The sequence below is a fragment of the Eurosta solidaginis genome, chromosome X (assembly GCF_040869045.1).
Source record: "Eurosta solidaginis isolate ZX-2024a chromosome X, ASM4086904v1, whole genome shotgun sequence".
Classification (NCBI taxonomy): domain Eukaryota; kingdom Metazoa; phylum Arthropoda; class Insecta; order Diptera; family Tephritidae; genus Eurosta; species Eurosta solidaginis.
Genome location: NC_090324.1, coordinates 160144096 through 160151332, shown reverse-complemented (window position 1 = coordinate 160151332; position 7237 = coordinate 160144096). Strand labels below are relative to the sequence as shown.

The window sequence follows — 7237 nt, the reverse complement described above, 5'->3', positions numbered from 1 at the left end:
TGAATAAGGGTATAAATATTTACCTAAGATTAGGTCGAAACTAAATGCAATAAAATTGCTTCATTATTCAAGGTAGATTGAAGAACCAATACTTTTTGAATGCAAATCAAATGTTATTTTTAACTACAACCCTTATTTAATTATTTTGATCAGTTTAGTATTCCTTGATTTCATTCATGATAAAGTCCAATAATTAAAATAAAAATGAATGTAATTGAAGTAGTAGTTCATATAAAAATATTAGATAATTTAATAATTATGATTATAGGTAGAATTAATACGATTTCTACATCGAAGATTAAAAAAATAATTGTAATTAAAAAGAATTGTAAAGAGAAGGGTAATCGTGATGATGATTTAGGGTCAAACCCGCATTCGAATGGTGAGCATTTTTCTCGATCTCTTAAAGTTTTCTTAGATAAAATAGATGCAATAATTATGATAATTGTTGTAATAATTATAATTAATATTATTATTGTTAAGATTAAATAAATTATCTATACTACTGTTATTAGTAGTCTTTATGATTGGAAGTCAAATATACAATTATATTATATAGATTTATTAATTAATTGGCTATATTTTATAGATATTAGTAAATTATTAATTTCCTCATCAATAAATTGAGATATATAATAATAATCATACAATATCTACAAAATGTCAATATCAAGCAGCTGCTTCAAACCCGAAATGATGGGTTTTTGAAAAATGATAATTTAAGTGGCGCATTAAACAAATTAATAAAAAAGTTGTTCCAATTAATACATGAATTCCATGGAATCCTGTAGCTATAAAAAATGTAGACCCATAAATAGAGTCTGCAATTGTAAATGGGGCTTCAATATATTCATAAGCTTGAAGAATTCTAAAATAAATTCCTAATAAAATTGTAAAAAATAATCCTTGTGTTGTTTGTGAATAATTATTTTCCATTAATCTATGGTGAGCTCATGTAATTGTTACTCCTGATGTTAATAAAATAATAGTATTTAATAAAGGAATTTGGAAGGGGTTAAAAGATTTAATTCCTATAGGTGGTCATAAAATACCTAATTCAATTGATGGGGCTAATCTACTATGAAAAAAAGCTAAAAAAAATGATAAAAAAAATAAAATTTCTGATAAAATAAATAAAATTATTCCTCATCGTAATCCTAGTGTTACAGGTAATGTATGTAGTCCTTGGAATGTTCCTTCTCGTGAAATATCTCGTCATCATTGATAAATAGTTAAAATTGTAATAATATTACCTAATAAAAATAGTGAAATATCATATTGATGGAATCATTTTACTAATCCTGATATTGAAATTATTGCTCCAATAGCTCCTGTTAAAGGTCAAGGGCTAAAATCTACTAAGTGAAAAGGATAATTTGCATGTGTTTTCATTTTATAAAATAAATTAATTGATTTCTCTAGAATATAAAGTTCTTAATACTGCAAATACATAAGATTGAATAATTGCAACTGCTGATTCAAGAATTAATAGTGCAATTTGACTAATCAATAATAATAATATAATTATGTTAATAATAGAAGATCCTGTATTTCCTAATAAAGTTAATAGTAAATGACCAGCAATTATATTAGCAGTTAATCGTACTGCTAAAGTTCCTGGTCGAATAATATTACTAATAGTTTCAATGCAAACTATAAATGGTATTAGAATTTTAGGTGTTCCTTGAGGGACTAGATGAGTGAACATATGTTGAGTATTATTGATTCAGCCATAGATTATAAAACAGATTCATAAAGGTAATGCTATTGTTAATGTAAAAATTAGGTGTCTAGTTCTTGTAAAAATATATGGGAATAATCCTATAAAATTATTTAATAAAATGATTGAAAATAATGAAATAAAGATAAAAGTAGATCCTGAGTAACTTTTTGGTCCTAATAAAGTTTTGAATTCTTTATGTAAAGATATTAAGATTAAATTTCATATAATATTCCATCGAGAAGGAATTAATCAATAAGTTGATGGAATAATTAATAATCCAATAAATGAACTTATTCAATTTAATGATAAGTTAAAAATTCTTGATGAAGGATCAAATACAGAAAATAAATTAGTTATCATTTTCAGTTGAATGAATTAATTATTTTATTTTTAAAATAATTAGATTTAGATGTTTGATTAATTAATGAATAATAATTAATAATTCTAAATATAATAAATGTTATTGAAAATATAAAAAATAATATTAATCATCTAATAGGGGCTATTTGTGGAATTAAAAAATATTAACTAAAATAATTAATAATTTTAGTTTGACATACTAATGTTATAAATTTAACTAATTTTTTTTTTGTTATGAAATAATTTTGTTATAAAATTCATTAGAAGTAATTGCTAATTTACTATTAAATGGTTTAAGAGACCAATACTTGCTTTCAGTCATCTAATGATGAATTATTATTAATTCATTTAATAAAATTTTTTATAGGAATTCTTTCAATTACAATAGGCATAAAACTATGATTAGTTCCACAAATTTCAGAACATTGTCCAAAAAATAACCCAGGTCGGTTAATTATAAAATTAGTTTGGTTTAATCGCCCTGGTGTTCTATCAATTTTTACACCAAGAGCAGGAATAGTTCATGAATGAATAACATCTGCTGCTGAAACTAAAATTCGAATTTGTGAATTTATAGGTAAAACTACTCGATTATCTACATCTAATAATCGAAAATTATTATTAATCATTTCGTTTGTTGGGATTATATAAGAATCAAATTCAATATTTAAAAAATCTGAATATTCATATTTTCAATATCATTGATGGCCAATAGTTTTTAATGTTATTGATGGTTCATTAATTTCATCTAATAAATATAATAATCGAAGTGATGGGAAAGCAATAAATAATAATATAATTGTTGGGAGAATCGTTCAAATTATTTCAATAATTTGCCCATGTAATAAATTTCGATTTGTATATTTATTAAAGAACAATATAAATATTAAATAACTGACTAATATTGTAATTATAATTAAAATTATTAATGTATGATCATGAAAAAAAGTCAATTGTTCTATTAAAGGTGATGCACTATCTTGAAGTCTAAAAGTGGCTCATGTTGTCATTTAATTTCTAATAAAAGTAAAATCTTTATATATGAAGCTTAAATCCATTGCACTAATCTGCCATATTAGAAATTAGTTAATAAAGGTAATTCAGAGTATCTATGTTCTGATGGGGGAGTATTTTGAGATCATTCAATTGAAGATCTAAATTGTATAGGATATAAAACTATTCGGTTAGAAATTATACTTTCTCAAATAATAAATAAAAATAATAAGATTCTTATTAATGAAATAGATGAACCAATTGTGGAAGTGATATTTCATGTAGTATAAGCATCTGGATAATCTGAATATCGTCGTGGTATTCCTGCTAAACCTAAGAAATGTTGAGGGAAGAATGTTAAATTTACACCTAAAAATATAATTAAAAATTGAGTTTTTAATCAAATAGGATTTAAAGTTAATCCTGTAAATAAAGGGTATCAATGGATGAGTCCAGCTATAATAGCAAAAACTGCTCCTATAGATAAAACATAATGGAAATGTGCAACTACGTAATAAGTGTCATGTAGAATAATGTCAATTGATGAATTAGCTAGTACTACTCCTGTTAATCCTCCTACGGTAAATAAGAATACAAATCCTAAAGATCAAAGTATTGTTGGAGAATATGTTAATTGAGTTCCATGTAATGTTGCTAATCAGCTAAAAATTTTAATACCTGTAGGGACAGCAATAATTATAGTTGCTGAAGTGAAATAAGCTCGTGTGTCTACATCTATTCCTACTGTAAATATGTGATGAGCTCATAAAATAAATCCTAATAATCCAATTGCTATTATAGCATAAATTATTCCTAAAGAACCAAAAGTTCCTTTTTTTCTTGATTCTTGTCTAATAATATGAGAAATTATTCCAAATCCAGGTAAAATTAAAATATAAACTTCTGGATGACCAAAAAATCAAAATAAATGTTGATATAAAATAGGATCTCCACCACCTGCTGGGTCAAAAAATGATGTATTTAAATTTCGGTCTATTAATAATATAGTAATAGCTCCTGCTAGAACTGGTAAGGATAATAAAAGTAAAAGAGCAGTTAATATTACTGCTCATACAAATAAAGGTATTCGATCAAATGTAATACCTGTTGATCGTATATTAATAACAGTAGTAATAAAATTTACTGCTCCTAAAATAGAAGAGATTCCGGCTAAATGTAAAGAAAAAATAGCTAAGTCAACAGATGCCCCTCTATGTGCAATAGTAGATGAAAGAGGAGGGTAAATTGTTCAACCTGTTCCAGCCCCAGTTTCTACCATACTGCTGATGAGTAATAATGTAAGGGATGGGGGCAATAATCAAAAACTTATATTGTTTATTCGAGGGAATGCTATGTCAGGAGCTCCTAGTATAAGGGGTACTAGTCAATTTCCAAATCCTCCAATTATAATTGGTATAACTATAAAGAAAATTATTACAAAAGCATGAGATGTAACAATTATATTATAAATTTGGTCATTTCCAATTAAGTTACCTGGATGACCTAATTCAGCTCGAATAATAATTCTTAATGAAGTTCCAATTATTCCTGCTCAAGCTCCAAAAATAAAATATAATGTTCCGATATCTTTATGATTTGTTGAAAATAACCATTGTCGCGACTAAGTGCGATTTATTTATGGTATATTCAATGGTGTAATTAAATGGCTGAATTTTAGGCGGTAGATTGTAAATCTATTTATAAGAATATTTCTTTTTAATTAAAGTTAGTTTTATAGTCAATAATGACATTAGATTGCAAATCTAAAGGAGTAATTAGATTACTAAGGCTTAAAAGGTTCTACTAATATTTATAGCTTTGAAGGCTATTAGTTTTTTTAACTTAAAAAAAAAAGGAAATTATTAATATTCATTTAATAAAAAAATTATTTGATTTTATTGAAAATATTCAATTATTCTCATAATAGTTTAATGTGAATGTAGAAAAACACAATCGTAAATAAAAAAATAATGTAATTAATGATATTGTTACTATAATTGTTGTCAATAAGTATTGATTATTTATAATTAAATGTTGAATTACTAATCATTTTGGTAAGAATCCAATAAATGGTGGTAATCCTCCTAAAGATAGTAAATTTAATAATAAAATAAATTTTAAAATTTTTAAATTGAAAAATGAATTGAATAATTGATTAATATAATAAATTTCAAAATTTTTAAATAAGAAAATTATACTAAATGATAAAAATGAATAAAATCAAAAATATGTCATTCATAATATTTCATTAATTTGTATTGCTGCTAATATTCATCCTAAATGAGTAATAGATGAAAAAGCTATTAATTTTCGTAATGAAGTTTGATTTAATCCTCCTAAAGAACCAATAATAATTGATATAATAATAACAATATTTATAAAATTAATATTAATTAAATAAGAAATTAATATTATAGGGGCAATTTTTTGTCATGTTATTAAAATTAAATTATTATTTCATGATAATCCTTCTATGACTGTTGGAAATCAAAAATGGAAAGGAGCAGTACCTCTTTTTAATAATAAAGAAGAAATTAAAATTCATTTACTAAATAAATAATCATTTTGTATTAATAAAGTATTTATGTATATTATGATAATACAAAATAATAGAATTGCTGATGCAATTGTTTGGATTAAAAAATATTTTAGAGAAGCTTCTGTAGATATTAGATTATTATTGTTATTATCTCTTATTAGGGGGATAAAAGATAATAAATTAATCTCTAAACCTATTCAAGCTCTTAATCAAGAATTTGATGAAATTGTGATTATTGTTCTTATTAGTAATATTGAAAAGAATATAATTTTTGCAGAATTATTAATAATTAAAAAGAAAAGGATTTATAACCTTTATAAATGGGGTATGAACCCAGTAGCTTTATTAGCTTATCTTTTTATATTTTAGTGTAAGATGCACATAAGTTTTTGATACTTTTAGAAATGGTTTAATTCCATTAAATATAATGAATGTAATAGAATTACATTATTTATCCTATCAAGATAACCCTTTTTTCAGGCAATTCATTAATTTAAAATAGACGGTTTCTATTGTACTTTTTAGAATGAAAAATTATCTTTTTTAAAATTAAAGATTAAATTTCATCATAAAATAAACATGTTTTTTTTTTTTTTTTATACTAATAATTTAGAAAAATTTATGAAAAATTAATTTTAAATATGTAATATATTAAATAATTAAAATTGGTGTTTGAAAAATTACTGATTTTAATTTTATTTAAGTAATAAAAAATTCTAATATAGATAGGTATGAGAGTTAAAATCACAACTTTAATATAGATATATAATATATATCGTTTATTTATATTTAATATTTAGATTTATTAAAATTTCTAATAATAGATTATAATATTAATAATCAAATTTTAATATACTAATCTCTATTTTTAAATTTTAGGGTTTTTTTGGACAAGATTAGTATGCATCTATTAATATATTAAATATTTATATATATATAGATATTTATTGATCTTTATAGTATATCTATAAATTATAATGAATGAAACATAATTTTTAAATAAAATGTCATGTATATAAAATAATTGAATGGAAAGTGTCTATTTTGGTATAAAGAAAATTAATCAATAACAAAATTTTAAAATTTTTTTTAAAAATTTCGAAATTTTTTGCAATAAAAAAAAAAAATTATAGAAATGATTAATAATTTGAAATTTTTAATATTGTAAAAATTGAAATTTTGTTAAAAATTAAAAATTTTTAAATTATTTGTCTTTAAAATTGTGGAATTTGATAATTTTAAAATTTATTATTTATAATTTTATATTTTATTTAAATTTTATTGTTTAATAAATGTAAATTTTATATACTATATTTTATTATTTATTAATATTAAGTATTTATTTTTAAAAATTGAAAATTAAATTATTTTATTTTATAAAAAATAAATAAAAAATTTTAAAATTATTGATTATTTTTATTTAATATTTTATTATGAAATTGATTTTTATTAAAAATTTTAAATTATTGATTATTTTTAATTTTATTTAATAATTAATTAGGGGTTAATTATTAATCATTTATTAAAAATTTTAAATTATTAATTATTTTTTAAAATTATTTGTTTAAATATTTATTAATAATTAAATTTTTACAATTTTAAAATTTTTTATTTATTGATTA

General features: G+C 21.9%; 1 pseudogene; it reads right to left on the bottom strand.

Annotated features, from left to right (window-relative positions):
- Window positions 1-4984: 4984 nt before the first annotated feature.
- On the bottom strand, window positions 4985-5902 carry LOC137235225 (NADH-ubiquinone oxidoreductase chain 2-like; annotated as a pseudogene).
- Window positions 5903-7237: the final 1335 nt, after the last annotated feature.